This window comes from Oxyura jamaicensis, chromosome 7 (assembly GCF_011077185.1).
Source record: "Oxyura jamaicensis isolate SHBP4307 breed ruddy duck chromosome 7, BPBGC_Ojam_1.0, whole genome shotgun sequence".
NCBI classification, from domain to species: domain Eukaryota; kingdom Metazoa; phylum Chordata; class Aves; order Anseriformes; family Anatidae; genus Oxyura; species Oxyura jamaicensis.
The window spans coordinates 2,189,123-2,206,317 of record NC_048899.1 but is presented as its reverse complement, the minus strand read 5'-3'; the positions used below and the strand labels follow the sequence as shown (position 1 = coordinate 2,206,317).

The 17,195-nt window shown below is 37.6% G+C and overlaps 1 long non-coding RNA gene across 1 annotated transcript in view; it reads left to right on the top strand.

Annotated features, from left to right (window-relative positions):
- Window positions 1–9,992, top strand: part of LOC118170223 — a 49,726-nt gene extending 39,734 nt beyond the window's left edge. Inside the window, exons 5-6 of the long non-coding RNA XR_004752577.1 lie at window positions 8,363–8,515; window positions 9,909–9,992. This is a non-coding gene — a long non-coding RNA (uncharacterized LOC118170223). The remainder of the gene's footprint in view (window positions 1–8,362; window positions 8,516–9,908) is intronic.
- The last annotated feature ends 7,203 nt before the right edge of the window (window positions 9,993–17,195 follow it).

Sequence of the window (17,195 nt, the reverse complement as noted above, 5' to 3'; positions counted from 1 at the left end):
GTTAGAACTGCCATGCTGGATGACTGGAACATATATTCCAGCAAAACATCTGCTCATGCAAATGCTCACAAATGAGCAGAACACCAATGCCATGGCAAATCACACTGTTTGTCCAGTTAGCTCAGCCAGCGGTCCCAGAGAAGACCTTTCCAAGTCACAATTTCAAAGAAAAAAATATTTAACAGTGGATAACTGGGATCCCAAAGCACACTTACCCCTCACCATAAAAAGCAGGGAAACATGTAGCAAGTCATTTCTATAAAAGTTGAGGTTTCTAAAATAACTTTCTTCCCACACTTTGAATTACTTCTAACTGGAGTGGCTTCAATCTTTTTTAGAGGATGCTTTGGGAGCAGGGTTGAGGTTTTTCTTCCCATAAGGAAAGAATGAGAAGGAATCTCTGTAGGAGTCTGTCGGACTGAGTGATTAGTTTAATACTGCTGAGACTTTATTGTAATATTAATGGTGTGTTATGGTGTCTAAGGTCTTGGATAAGCATCATTTATAATTTTAAATCAAAGTAAATAAATTCAGGAGTCATAGGGGAAGCTTCTTGCTTAACCTTATCAGCACTGTGGCATAACTCCAGTCATAATAAAATTATGTATTCTATTTAAGAAACTACAACATTGAAACTTCAATTTCATTTAAATACTAAAGAAAACATTAAGTTGATGAAATTTATCACAAAGTGTATATTTTGCCATTCTACTACTTTAGTAAGAGAGTAAAGAAGGGTTTTAAGCCACCATATAGGAAATGCAACTACCAGTTTCCCTTGATTACAAGTTAGATTACTGAATCAATGTTTTGAATCGTTTGTACAGAGACTCCCACCAAAATCAGCAATGTCATTCTCATTTTACATACTTAAAGTGTTTAGTTTTTAAAGTATAGTAAATGAATAAATTTACAAAGTGAAAAATAAATCTAGCTCAAAGATTACATTTTCCCTAACGTTAAATTTATGGACAGAAGATGGTTATTGTTTTTCCCACTGACATAGAGTTTTCTTCTTTTTGTGTGTGTGTGTGTGAGCAGGAAACATCTGGCTGGTAGCTAGCTACCCACTGTACCACATTATATGCATTTTAAACACCTAGTGGGTATTATGAGTGTGGCTCTAAGTAAGCAATTGGTAATGCAGCTGCTGAACATGACCTATTCTCTATTTGCCAGAAGCATGTATTTTAGGGAGGTAATCGGATCCTTCATTATGAGAGGAAAAGCATATCAATAGTGAAGTCAGAAGTAGCATTACAATTAATTTTGTCACAGAATTGATTGTTATTAAATTCCATATTTGTTATGGTTAGGGAAATAGCTTTTGTGCACCCATTCCTGAGGCTTACTCAGTCTAACTCCATCTCAAAACCAGACAAATCTAAGGATATGTGTAGATGTATAAATGCTTAATGATAAATAAATAAGTAGTCAAACTGTTCTATTCCACGCATCTCTGTTCTACAAATTTTTCATCAAACTCACTACAAAGTATCTCAGTTTATACTTTAAGGAAAATTCCTGTTGAACAAGTGAGAGTCTTGGTCATCAAAGCACAAAGTAATAGCCAAGAGACCTGAGCCACACAGAGACTTATGTGTCAGCTAATGATGTGAGCTAGTTCAGTTTAGTTGAACTGTGGAAGCTCCCTGGTGGACATTTAAATACATCAAGTTCTCCTCTGTTTATCCCTACCCCATTAAATTGGTGCAATTTCTATGTTTAAGTGAGGCCTTTATTTCTATTTTTTTTCTCTCATTCTTCTCATCTTCTGAGAACATGGATACTGTGAGGATTTTCCATGCAATATGTCTATGCTGTGAGTAAAGGACTAGGTGCTGTAGGGCTACTGAGGGCTATAGAGCACTTCAGGTTACACTTCCATTTACTGTCTGTATGATTCAGCTTATTTACAGAAACTTTAAAAATGAATATTTCATTGTCTTTTTCTCTTCTCCCATCATTTCGTTTATGTATTTTTTGCTGTTGGTAGTGTCCCATTCTTGCCCTGTACACGCAGTGCTATGTCTACAGCGAGATCAGGCTTTCGATTATGCCCAAAAGTTATATTTTCAGTAATTACTTCACACATTCATGCATACGGTTATCTAGCCAGCTGAAACCCATTTCTGATTCGATTATTTTTCTTTCCCTGGACTTAATGGAAAGATGCAAGAAAGCAGCTTCAGATTGACTTTCAGAAATGAGTCCTCATCAGGAATTAGTGTTCTGTTGCATTTCACCAACAGTCATTAAAGTTTGAAGAAGATGAGATGCTACAGTGCAGCCAGATGTGCTATACACTTACAGGTGGTCTGTTTTCCATTTGTGATTTGTTGGTGCAAAAGCAGATTGGAATGACTCAAGTATAGCCATCCACAAAAGATGGAGTGAAATTGGAGCCTTTGGTATCTTCACCTGCCACTGGACCAAACATGTTACTGAAGTACTTTAACTCCAGTAGTTGCAGATGTTTGCATTTGCACAGAATGAGGAAATATCTCCTTCATGCAAAACAATTCATCCAACACCCTTGTATTAAGCCGTAACTCCAGCCCCTGGCCAGTGCTGTATGGGATCACCAGTCTGTGGAAAACAGATGGACATTTGTACCAGCTTCTGGAAAATCTTGGCAAAGATAAAAGCATCTGAGGCAAAATTCCCTTCAAATTGCACACAGGGGCACACTGTGTTTGCAAGGCAAACATGACTGACAGTGCATCCTCCAAGTGTAGTTCAAATTCACTCCGTTCCTTTAGGTAAATGGAGACTTGAAAAAACAGCTTAATCCCCAATGAATATATACTCTCCATTTTCAAAAAGCAAGGCACTGGGTTTTCCTGAAGCAGATATGATTCATTACCTAGAAACATGCACGGCGTCATGGTGGCACCATCCACTTGTATCCATCTACCTGAGGATCCCAGACCTAACGTACATTGCAAAAAAGCCAAGGACCAATGCTTTAGTTACCATCTCTGCTAATTTTCTTTTAAATTTCATTTTCAACCTTTTCTGCATTGCAGAGAAGTATGTGTCAACAGACCAGAATTAAAAAGGTGACAAACTGTGAAGAATTAAAACTTCTAATTTAACAGATGAGCAACTGCAAATAACAGAATCTCAGACAAACACTATTTTAATGAAAGGTGACATGCCAGAGATAAGAGGGGTTTTTTCCTCTCTCTTCATCAGGTAATAACAAATTAGTTTAGGAAGCCATACAATAATGCTGTGAATGCAATAACAAATTCATATCCTGTGCTGTTAGTTTTGTTTGCTTGTTTGCTTTCTGAAACCATATATGACACTTCTTTTGTAATAATGTATTTTCTTCACACTAGAAGTGTCAACATTTGTTCATGTCTGGGCTAGCTCTCATTATTACCAGGTATAGGGCTTATTTTTCTTCTCCTCAGTGGAGCTTTACATTTTAGCTTGCTGAGTGATGGGAGGAGGGCAAGCACTGCTTTCCTGAAGTTTTCTAGCACGTTGTGATACTTCACAGGTACAGAAATGGTTGGATATATGTTGGCCACTTGCTTGTAATGAAATTTTCCAGTGCAATAAACATCAGAAGGAAAACTAAAAAATGTATGAAGCTCTCTAAAAGTACAATTCTGTTGGTAAGCATTGCTTGGCTACCTCTCTAAGGATCACATTGAAATAAGTTTTCAGATATATGCAATTAAACTCAAATGAGCACAAAGGCCAAATAACTTCAAATGACTTATTAACAAAATACTGTTTACTACACAGCAGGTGGTCATGCATTGTCATACATAAGATCACAGAAATAGCTCCTTCTGTCCCACTGTGCTTTAGAGTGTAAAGCATGACAAGGAGAGATTTTTGTAAGTCACAATTACGTGAACAAAATAACCAAAACCTCGATCCAGATCCTGAGAACGAGATTTCCTACTCGATGACAGCTTACCGGGAGTCTTTGAGGTGTCAGAGTCAGCCCCCAGCACCTCTTCCAGCTTGCAGTCCTGCATGTATGGTATAAATGCCCCTCAACAGCATACCCCAAGATAATTATTTACCTACTCTCTACTCAATGTGCTTGAAATTAACTCTCATATATTTCTGTATCTATGGCAGATGCCACAGTAAATCAACCAGTGGGAGTCTCTCATACGTGCCTCTGCCTCACTGGGAATTAATGAGTTTTTCATTTAACTTTCATTAGGGAATGATCTCATGAATTCAGCATATGGGACTGTGGTTTAAATTGTTTAGAAGTGACACTTTGGCTCTGCAAATGTAAAGTATATATGACAATGGGGGATGTTTGCCTACATAACCCTCCTGTGATTAATTGATGTGTATTTTATGTAATAATCTGAATTTAAAGTAAATGCCACAACTTGCGTTTTTTCCCCTCTGAAAAATGATATATGTTACAGCATGAACTAGCTATGCCTTTTTAGGCTGCAACTAAATCTCATCATAAATGAGTCTGTTTTACGCATGTTTGGGGAAAAAGGACTTTCCCACTTAACGACATATTAGAATAAATAATGGCAATGGGAGGTTGTTTTGCTTAGATTATAACTGGCATTTGAAAGGCTATAAATAATAGGAAGGAAATGTTGAAGATTATTGGAAGAAATAGCCCAGATTTGTCCAGTGTAGGCAAAGGTCACTTACAGCTTCATGTGAAATCAAATGACATCCATTCATTCCATATCACAATTGAAATTAATATATATATTTTGAAATTAATATATATATTTATCACAGCAGCTAAGGACAGTGGCCTGGACTGATCCCTTCTTGTGCTGCCCTGGCACAAATGCCAATCAGGAAGAGATGACACTGCCCCTAATATTTACCATCAAAACATAAAAGAGAATTAATGTTTTGAAGGAGAACATGAGAACATTGTAAAAATATTTTTATCAGTGAGATAAGCAAATGTGTCTGAACATTGGGAATATGAATGTCAGGTTTGGAGAGGAATCGTGTAATGGGAAAATCCAATAAATATAAGATCTTTGATTGTTTGTGAGGAGTTTGTACCAGATTGAAGGGGAGATATTGTGACAGAAGATATTAATGTGCTTGTCTGAGTCTTTAGCAAGAAGGTTAGGAAGAATGGCATCATAGGCTAGAGAAAGCATGACAAAGTACTTAAAAACAGTTGGTAAAATGGAGATAGGTAATGAAGTGCATGGTGATGACAAGCAAAGACATGTTTTTTTAATAAAGGAGGGAATTAGAAGAGAGGTAAATGCAACAAAAGAAGAGGCATTATCAAAGGGGCAAGGCAGGGAGTGATATTTGCAGCTACATTTGGGTAAATAAAAGCTGGTAAAATTTAGACTCATTGAGTCAGCTGAAGGACCTGGGAACAGATGAATCAGGAGTTAATATGCTTGCTGATATTACTTTGTGATAATGAATAAGTAAAGTAAATGTGAAGAAGAAGAAGGAAGAAAGAGAAGTAGCTGGAGAACTGGGCAAGGACAAGAATTGTTGGGTGGGAAAGAGGCTGAGAGTCATACTTGCATTATAAAGAGATGGGCTGAGAAAAATGAGCAGTTATAATTATGGAAAAGTGGATGGAATATGACCAGGAAATACCAGGGGACAGACCATAGGAAAAAAAAGTGGAGGAGAAACTTCTCTGTATTTGTCAACTTCAGCCCTGACCTACTATTGAAATCAGTCCTGTCACAATGAAAGAGAATGTGGAGAAGGTGAATGTCAATCAAACAAAACAACTAGTCGATACGAGCATGAAAGGCAGCAGGAGCAATATTTTAGCAGAGCGGGTAGGGCCAGGACAGTCCCTGCACCACCTCAGTGACTGCTCAGCTCCAGGCTGAGGAGGAGGGGTCACAAGATGAAGGGGTCTGAAGTGGCCTCGTTGCACACCCCTCAAGTTGTGTAAGAACTGCCCGTTATACTTATTGCTCTTTAAATAAAAAGATGAATAAAAAGATGTTTAAATTAAACATCTCACCTGGACAAATACAGTATGTGTTAGCTGTTCTCACGAGGATTGCAGTTTACCTTTCAAGATATTTGATTTTGCTGCAGATTCTTATTTGAATCTGCCCACTGTTGCATTCAATAATTTTTATTCCAGAATATTTCTTCTTTAGTCACCCCTGAAGATCTTTTGAAGTGCATGACTGAGACCTACCATATGCTTTTATTGTCACATGAGACTTCCTCCTAAATCATTACTAAAATGGAAATATATATTCTCCAGCCTATATAGAAAAGCCTAGACCCTGATCTCATCTGTAAGATCAAAATCTGGTACCAAACTCCCACTCATTACAAAAATCAAATCCTGCAGCAGGGGGTCCTGGCTCTGCTGCCTCTCACAGGGAAGCAAGTCTTTTAATCAAGCCTTGCCATAAGAAATAAACTATGATATTGGCTCTGTCAGAAGGCAAAAAAGAGTAGATATGCCACGTGTTGCAGTTTCTTTCAGCGGTACAATATATTTAATAAGAAGCCTGAGTACTAATTCAACAGTGGCAAAATGTGATGTATAAATGATTTATAAATTAAAGCATTCATTCAAATTAACAAAAATACTGATGGTATTATAGAGAACCATCTGTACTCTGCCATCTGCCAGGTAGAAGGACAAATAAAAATCAAATAAGATCATTAATAATCTTTCAGGGAGTACTTAAAAATTTCACTAAATTAGATTTATAGATATCCTCACCTTTTTTAAGCAGGAACATACTGTTGCCATTATTTATGTGTAAGATTAAGTCTTAACCTGAAATTTGTCACCTAGTTAACATAAGTAACGCTTAAGTAACTGCGGTATTCTATGAAACCTCTTTATATTTATTATTTAGTAAATTTAGAAGCCTGGAGAATGTTTACATTTTAAGGTCTGGGTTCCTTGTAGGTGCTGCAAAACTCCAAAAGTCTGAAGGTGAGAAGGGAGGCTGTAGGTCATATAAGTCATGAGGAGAGCTCCCTGGGAGGTTCCAAGGACTCATGGGTATCTTTGCAAACAAGCAGGATCTTGCTGTACAGAACTCCTCCTAAAAACAGGTCTGTTCACTGTAGCTAAAAATAGCAAGTCCCAACACTTTGATAAAGTAGACCTAAAAGAATATAAACAGGGCAGTCAGGCTCCATGTCTGCACAAGTTCCCTAAAAATAGAGCTGTGGGAAGAAACAAGAAACATAATTTGCAAGCACCTGCAGCAGGCGAGATAGAAAGACCAGTCAGACCATTTCCCACCCAGCCCCTTTCCCTGCCTCAGCGAGATAGTACAAGCAAGCAGTAAAAATATTTCTGTGAGGAATTACCTAGTGTGCGATTTTCTTTGTTGGCCATTAACATCAGCTTTCTATTGATTCCTTTTTTTCATAACTGATACATCTTAACGTCTGAGAGATTTTCCCAAAATCTTTTTCTTCATCACATACCTTCACATTTCTGTGTAAACAATCCATTTCCAGTTTGTTCACCTACACTCAGCATTTCCAGATTCGAGCTTCTTGTCTCCCAAACAAACCATGTTTCAGTCTTTTAATCCTTCTCATAAGTAAATCACTCTGACTATACTAATGATTCTCTGGCTCATCTTTGAACTCCATTCAATTTGCCAAGATATTTATCTCTGGTGAAGATATACTTACATCTAAAAAGACAAAGAAGGGAATCTTATTTTTCTTCTCCAAAGCATAATGATACTGTATGCTTCCCTAACATTGCTGCTTTGGTGCAAACTCATCTCTAATTTCCAATCTGTTATCTCCTTGAGCTTTGGCAGTGTCGTGCTTTGCTAGGTCACTCCCTCTCACTGCATCTCTTTTGTATTAATTTCCTCTAAATACACTCATCTTTCATTTTCTATGGCTCTAAGTCTTCTAAGGCTTGCCTGTTATTTTTGGTCTATACTTCAAGTTCTTTTTCCTTTCCTTTGGATCTCTGGTATTCGCAGCACTTCACAAGTTAATGTCATCTACAGATTTCATTAACTTCATTTTTCTGTCCTTTTATAATTATAAAAATAAGACAAATATCTTATGAGATCAAGCACAAGAAACAGCCTGTAAACTGCGACTTTATCGTTTAAAGACTCTTCTTTGTCCCAGATTTCGATGTGTATTGCATGCCTATGCATAAACCAATTGCTTTGGGAGCACATTTCCAGGTACATGAAAAATTCATCAAAATTGAATCATATTACACCCCTCGTGCTCTCTCCGGTGTCTAATGCTGTAATTCTTTCACAAGAATAGCACTTGAGTTTGAGTGGCAAGTCACAGTCCTCTGTGAACCCAAATTGCTTTATGTCTAGATCATCAAGGGCCTTTATCAGTCCTCACTTTGATAATTTTTTGTGGGGCTACTTCATTTCTTCAGTTGGATTGCATGGGCAGACACACTTCCTGGCATCACAAAGAGGACACTCGGCCATCTGGACCTGCTGCTCTATGTCAAGCACAGCTCTGAGGCCACTCAGACCATCATGGAGAGACCAGGACTGTAGGAGAAGACAGCACTACTAATATAGAGGTATAGTTTCTGGACCTGCTCTATACAAATGCTTTCCACAAATTTATTTGTATGGGAGTGTAGATCTTTGTTACTCGGCTTTACTCACTGTAACTGGTAATATTCAGAGCTAGTTGTGAGATCAAGACCATAGCCAGATGTTCTGCATATGAAAGGTAGCAGAAAGTTCAGCTGTAGAAAAAAGCAGGCATTGATAGAGTATAGGGCAAACTGGGCAGTTCTGCAAGCATCCACACCTGTGGCATGTGAAAATGGAGGGACAAGCAAAGTGGGAAAATCTCTATTGTATCTAACAGCTGAGGTTGTCAAGAGCGTGACTGCTGGTTAAATGATTTCCTCTCCCAGGAGGAAATAAGTTTCCAACATACTTTTTTTCAGAAGCAGGGGCTAAAGTTCAGTCTTAGAACTGAAATTCCCTGTCTTTTTAGCCAGGTAAAGATAGCCACAAGAGCTTGTCAGTAAGAACACCCAACCATATGCAGGCACACGAGGAAGATTTCAGCTCTTGAATATCATGTGTTGTGCTAACAGCTATTGCCTATCTCCTCCAAAGCCACTTCAGAGAAATACATGGTTAGGATGGCATCTTTCAATGAGTTGCAGGTGTTCATCAGGGTTCCTCGGTTCTTCCCAGCCACAAGGAGCCTGCAGGGACAGATGTGCAGCTGTCCTTGGTAGGAACTGAGGGACAAGGTCTCAGTTTCTGAAGTAAGAATAACTAAGAGCTGTGAAAGTGAAGAGGAGTCTTCCTGCTTATTACATTTGTTGGTATTTCATGCAGCCCTGGAACTACAGATATTTTAGAATTTACAGTTTAAAATGTCAGTATCAAAGATTGGCTCAACCTATGTAGTTTCTCCCTAACTGGTGCTGATATTATCCATCTTGGAAAAGGAACTTTGTGTTTTCTCTGTGAATATGTGTGTGTGTGTGTGTACACATATATAAAAAATGCGTATGTTTATAAAATACATACATAGTACTTCCCTTAGTTTCAGAATGTCATTCCCTGTGGCCTTACCTCTATTACACACATCATTCATTAGATTATGAAAACCATTAATGTCAGGCAGCAGAACCAAACGTATTCACTAAGGGACCACCATTAGCATATCAAGTAGCTATTTCTCAGCTAAATATTCCTGACAGCCCTCATTACATATGATGGATGGGCTTTATAAGAGGTAGTAGTTCCAGAAGAAAATAAAATCTCAGCATTCTACCACATGTGGCCCAATAACTAGATATCATTTTTTGACTGTCTGTTTGCATTTCTTTCCTTTTTTTTCTTTCAGAATGAAAGAGTTGTAAAACTCACAAATAGATTAACTGCATAATTCAAAATTCATTAAAAATTGTGGGCCTAATTTAGCCTAGTTTCTGAATTCTGCAGGTGCTTTTGTCATGGGATATCAAACACTGTGTGTCATCATAACTGTATTGCCAGCAGCCTGTCAGAGAGAAAAAGAAATATAACAAAAAAAAAAAAAAAAAAAAAAAACAAGGCTGGAATTTAAAAGCCCATGCATTGCAGAAGATTTTCTGAGTGGAAACCCAATATTTTCTAAGGTAAGGAAAAAAAGGGAAAAAAAATAAAAAGAATAATAAGAAAAAACATCTTGAAAGTGAAAAAAAAGTAAATGCAGCTATGCCATATGAAAAGTACCTACTTACCTAACTACCTACTTACACTTGCAGTCTACTGCTAGGTGGGCACAACTGGGGCAATTGGTAACTCCCATTGTGGCCATATGTACTCCAGCACTTCATTTCACAATGTGATGAGAAGTAGTTTGAAACTTTCTGCTGTGCATTTCCCTGTAAATGTCAGTAGTGTAGCACAGAGATGTGACACCAGGAAAAGTTTGTCCTTACATACTTAAAGACAAAAACTTTTTTATTTTTCAAGTAGATTTGACATTTCTATTCTTGGGCCATTGAAAACAAGTAGTATGATGTTCAAGGGATCAAATCATGTCATTTACACTCATGATGACAGAGCTGAAGCCAGACAAAATCACCTAGCAAAAATACATTTTCTCACAGAAGGAAATCTAAACATCTCTCTCTCTATCTAGCTGTCTTCAGGTGGGCAGTTCCACAGACACCCATTAATCCTATTTTATAATTAATTAATATCTTCTATTGATTCTAGATCTGCCCTAAAATTGTATCTCATATCTAATATTTTATTTCACTTCTCTCTCCTACATAAGCAAACATTCTGAATGTAGATGTCTACCCCCAAAAGAAACAGCCATTGGTATTGGAAATACATACTGAATTATGGCTAGATTTAATTAAATTAAACTGATGACCAATGGTGAGAGTCTATTGTCCATATCTTTTCTTATTTTAGTGATTTAGCAGTGCAGCCAAAAATGCAAGAAGTTTGTTATTCTACTTAAATTTAGCATTCATTTTATGCATTTCTTCTTTCAGGCAGTCAAGCTCAAACATCAAGTTTAATGTTTGAGTTTGATATTCGAGTTTGAAGTCAAGCTCAAATTCCGAAAAATTGAGTTGAAATATGTTTTGCTACTTATTCACATACTTTCACAACTGTCATGCAGCTGGACAACGTTTGGGATGATGCAGAGTGCAAAAGTGATCTCCCTCATCACCAGCAGAACTGCATCCCACCAGCATGTGTAGAGCAACATGCCACTGCTGTCTGGCCTGAACATCCCACTGCCAGTGACTGGATGACTCAAGGTCCAGGATCTTCTTTAAAATATGAGGTAGGGGGAAGGGCATAGTTTCAGGAAATGTATGTTTTCCATTGTACCTGACTGCTTTTCTTTTTTATTATTATTATTCCATTATTTCTGGAGACAAGAGGAAACTATATTTAAATAATGATTCTTAAATAACTTCAAACCCTCTACAATTTCTATCACAATACCACCAGTTATTAGTCAACACGAGGCATATCATAATTCCTTAGAAAGAACAACATGCTTTTGTGGGTACCAGTGGGGTGGTTTTTTTGAATTAAAAATTTTTATGAAAAACAGAAGTCCACTGAAACTCAGTAGTTTATCTTAAGCCAAGTTATGCCACTGCATCTTCATTTTCACTGTTATTTAATGTAGCTAGATAAAAGCTGTTTAAGGCCATGATCTTCTGGCTGCAGTGCACTTTCAGATGAGATACAAATTCAGTACTTAGTAAATGAATACAGAAATGTTGAGACACAGCAGAAACAAGCTGGTAAATATCCATGCTTCTTGGCAACTTTTCAAATGAGAAGGGAATTTGTTTTATCAACCAGCTGCTTCCTAGGCTTTTGTCTAGGCGCTATCAAAAATCAAGGATGCAGGCTTGGGCTCTGTGTCGTACAGCACACATACTCCAAAGCACGGGGAGTGGGGCCAGGACAAGGAGGGGGCCAGAACCCAGCCCAAAGTGGGGCTCAGCTGTGGCAGGGACTGCAGGAATGGCTGAATCATGTGGGCAGGGACCAAGACCGCCATCACATCCCTCCAACAACCATCTGCAGGAGCCCAGAGTCAGGGTGTTCTCCCTGGCCCACCGTCCCCACATTCCAGCCAGAGCCTATTGTTCCTAGGTTAGGGGACAGAAAGCAGGGTTGGGGAACTGCTGATCCCAACCAACCTGTAAAGAAAAATAATATACTTCTAAAACACATATTAACTACTGCAGGTACCTGGTCAGCAGTCACTGGCACACGTGTATTTTTATGACACTACTGCCTGGCAGACCATCAAGTCAAACATGTAACACACCAGCCATTTCTGTCTCATCCAGAATGATTCAACTTCAAATACTTCCAGAATATTAACAAGTTCCCAAGTATAACCTTTTTGACATATTTTGCTAGATTATCTAAAGCTTTCTAATGAATCAATCTTTCTATCAACCTGATTCTAACTTTTCAGAATTACTTGTGACTGAATTAGAGCTTTATAGTACTTTCATGTTCACTATTAAATGCCATATGTTCAGCATAGCTGAGTCAGAAGGAAAAGCCCTGGATAGCAATGGCGATTCTCTGCAACATCATGTGTTTGTGCAAAATTCCCCAAATGTCTGACTTTTCCAATTCCTTTACAACATTAAAAACCTGCATTGCATTTACTGAAGAGCTTTCCATGTTTTTTTCCAGCTGGCCATCGTGTTCCATTCACATCTTTCCCAAATTTCTAAGTTTATATTTGTCAGTCTTTGTCTCATTTTGGCATCCTGTGCTGTCTTTTGCAATTTCTTTTGTTGTGTTCTTTTTTCTTTGTGACTCCTTGTCCTTATTGCTAATATGTTAATGGCATTTACTGTTTCATCCTTGTCTTGTTCCTCCTTCCATGCCATTCATGAAAATGTTAGCTAAGATGCAGCTTCTCCAAGGACACCCACTGCTGTCCTTGTTGTCCTTCAACTATGATGCTTGAGCTGGGTTTTTCCTCAGCCTACACAGCATTGTTCACATTTGAAACAAAATAAATGAACTTTCCAGATGTTTTCCTTGGAATTGCTATCAAGTGCTTAGCTAAAATCTAAGTACTCAATATCTCATGCATTTTCTTCATGTACTGATTTCATATATTTTTCAAAAACAGCAATATGATTTGTCTAACATGATTTATAATTTATACTGCTAAATTTTCATGGTTCTATCTCCTCTAAATCTTCAGTGATTTGACTTAAATGAGGCAGAGGAATCCTTTGCAAACCAAATTATAAAACAGCAGGGCATTAATTTTATTATTATTCAGAAACACAGAAATTGCAGAATCAGAAAATAGACTGGACACCTACTGCACAGCGGTCACATACTGATATAACAGGAGGTCATAATCTCTCGGCTTCTTTTCCCAAATTTAGCTCCCACCTGCTACTTGGTAACTCGTTTTATTTACCTTTCTTTCGCTGTGATTTAGAGGAAGAGTCTTACAAGTTACAGAAAGTTCATTAGAACAAGTCATTTAACACCGTTCCTCAGATAACTGCTGAAGTCACTGGAATAACATGTTTAATTCATTCAAAATCTTTTTTCCTTCCATTATAATTCAGTACCATGTTCATGCAGAAGACCTGAAGTGCAGATAATGCTTCTGAGATACCTCCAAATAGCCCAGGAAACAGCCCAAATTGTTTTAAATGGCTAATCATTTTAAATGCTACTTTTTATTTCTCTTTTTTTACACTATGTACTTTACTCAACTCTATGTAGAGTGCTCATCCTTTCAAAATAAGTACTCTATCACAAATGAAATTTGCCACTTGAAAGTTAAAGGGATCAAAATAACTGCTCACTATTGAAGATCCCGTCTGGTAAAATTAGAAGCAATTATAAAACTTGAAAAGTGGCTAGCTAGCAATGGCATTTTTAACTCTGTAGCTTAATATTGCTGGACAAGAAATATATCAAGATATGTCAGATTTTAATGAGAAGTGTAATGAAATATAATGATGGTAATCCTTACTGTCTATGAAAGCACTAACATGTTTACAATTACCTTTCCCAAGTAATTGACTTCAACATAGTATTTATACAAAAATGATATTTAGTATGCAAAAGAAAACTGCGGGGGCATATTTCTGCAGCATACTCTCTGAATGCCTTACCTTAGACTGCCTCCGATTTATTCTGGTATCAACAGCTATGTAGAAATGAAAAAGAAAAATATGTGATAGAAGTTAAGTGCAGGAAAATCAACCCTGCCAATGCTAGCTTAAATACTCATTTCTCATCAATGAATATGAACAATAAATCATAATACAACACTTCACAGATGATGTAAACTGTCAGATAAGAGTAAATTGTTTTAACAATTAACATTGTTCTAACCTTTATATTCACCTGTCTGTCCTTATATATTAATTCTGATTACTCTTGTTGCCTGTACAGTTCCTTAAGCAGACTTCTACATACAAAGCCATAATATAAGCAGAAAATTTAGAGCTGAGAAACATTTAGCAGGGCTAAAATCTCGTTCTTTCTGAAACAGATAACACTTCAGAAGTCTTTCCACAGAACTGTAGGAGTCAAGAGGGCTGGGCAAGACAGTGACAAAAAAGCCGTTGCTCTAGTTCTGACATGGAGCTGATTTTCATGTGCTCTTCTTCATGGTATTTCATTTATCTATGGTTTGATTTCCTTACCTGTGAAAGAGAGACACTAGTCTTGGCCTCTCCTGCGAAATACCTTGAGGCTTATGTACAAGAAATACAATAAAGTTTAGCAGTTATTTATCATAGCCCATTCCTATATCACATTTAAGTCATATCTAGAAATATTTATAAATGAGTAGATACTTTTGTAAGTCTTGAATAGCAGAAGATGTAGCAGATGTTCTGTATTATTAGGAAAAAAAAAAAATAGATGAATGAGCAAACCAGAAAATAAATCACACTTGTGTTTCTTATCTTTTATAAGAAGTTTCTATGCATCTTCCCTCAAGGAGTGATTAATGATTCAGCTATTTCCATCCTTCTGGACCTCAGCCTTGACAAATGCTATTCACTCTCCTTCTTCTGTCATAAGAATTTTTGAAAATATTTAGATTTTTTCAATCTAGAGACATTTCACTGACACATCTTCAGATCACAGAGAAATGTACAATGCTAGTGACTTAGTTTTGAGTGTATACAGTAGTGTACAGAATATTTTAAGAATGTTTTACAAATACTTCCATGTTGCAGTGCATTGTTTCAAAATTAGCATATTCAAAAGAAACATTAACTGTGGGTCTTACTTGCTCCTTTAGCTACAGGTCAGAGTGTGCAAATTTTACGTATGTGAAGTCACAACTAATATATGTGATAGGTTGAAATAAAAAAAAATGGAACAATAAACAAAGGGTATAGCTAGTCAAATAGTTAAGGATTAAGTAGTATTTAAGTGAATATCCATTGATTTGAAAAATACAGTTTTTCTTATTGAAGGTGAACAGTCTCTATCTGAACTCGAGTGAATTTCACAATACCATCTCCAGATTAGTCCTTCTTTAGAAGAGACAGGGAATAAAACAGTAAGAAGATACACTGCAGATTTCTGTTGTCTGCCCGTCCTTAAGAAAATGTTTGAAACACAAATATTGGCATAAAAATAACATCATGACAACCATCTACAAATGTTTCCTTCTCAGGGACACGGTTTTGGAAAAAAAGGTCTTTCTGGGGCCATGGTCTACATCCCCAGGCATATTTACATGTCAAAACAGTGGGAGCCCATGACAGATCAGCATAGTGCTTTCATGGCAGCCCTGCTCCCTGTGGTGCTTTCCAAGAGAATCATCAAGGCTTTCCTTTACCATTATCTCTGACTTTGACCATCTACAGTCAAATAATCCCACCTGAATCCTTTTCCTCACATAGGATCGATTCCTTTGTGCTCCCAGAGACAGCAGCCACTGCAGACCTCAGACCCACAGGCAAATTTCAATTAGAGCTTCATTGTCACCGTGTTTGGTGCAGATAAGGAAAAGGGAAAAAAAGAAAAAGGAAAAAAAAAAAAAAAAAGTGGGGGGGAGGGGGAGTGACTGAAAACTGAAAATAAAAGAATTTATGCTTATCTTCATACTCATATGGGCTTTGGGAAATCGTGCAATGCAGGTCTAGAGCAGATAGTTTTCTTCTAACTGGTCATTGGCTGGGTTAGAGCTGTTCCCAGTTTATTCCAGCATCTCTTTTACAGGTGAGAACATACATGGTAAAATCAGGCTCTGATATCTTGCCACAGTATCTGCTCTGTGAGACAAAATGTCAAAACAGAAGATTTGAGTCCCACCTCTGTGAAATGTCTCCTGTTGAGAAAATGGCTAACAATTTTCTATGAAACAGTTCTCTGCTGTTTCCTCTGTCTCACGTTTATAAAGAGCAGACACGTATTAGAGCCTTCAGAAGCACTGCTTTTGGAGAGATGCAGATTTCTTTACAAAGCCTTACATTGGCAGCCAGGGAGGAGGGGCAAGGAACACACGGGACTCTTGTGGACTGACACACAGAGCTATACAGAGAAGTAAAGAAAAGATGAGAGACAGATGGAAAGGCAGGAATGAGGAAAGACCTGAAAAAGAGGGAAAGACATTGATGAATCCTAGTCAGGCAAGAACTGTCTCAAAAAGAAAAGCTGAAAACTTAAATAAAGGAGAGGAATGTGGAGAAAATACTGTGAGCCATACCAACCAGGGAGAATAAAAACAAAAACAGAATAAGGAAATAAACTAAACTAAACTAAAATAAAATAAGATTAAGATATGAGAAGGGATAAATGAAGTAGAAATACAAGTATCTTTGGAGCTGGAGTCTATAGATAAGGAAAAGGAAGAAGGTGAGACAGTTGATGTGTGCAGATTAGACGAGTGCTCTCAGCAGCAGGGATCCAATGGCTGCCTTGAGTGAACACAGCTCTCTAATCCCAAGAAGATACTGCCAGAAGCCTTAAACCTTGTCTGAAATAAAGCTTCAGGCCTGGTGATGAAGAGAAGCTAATGCAGGTAACATTAATGTATGATCTTCCTTTGCCTCTGAATGATGACAAAGCCTGAAGAGTACCTGACCCTGCAGCCATAAAAAATCTGGCAGCTCTGCCTCACCAATGCAATGGCACCAGAGATGATTTTGTTCTTTCATTTGCAGTGATTTTTAGTCAATTATCCTTCTTTCTCTAAAGCCTTCATTTGCTGATTACCATAAATTTCCCATAGCACCTTCCAAA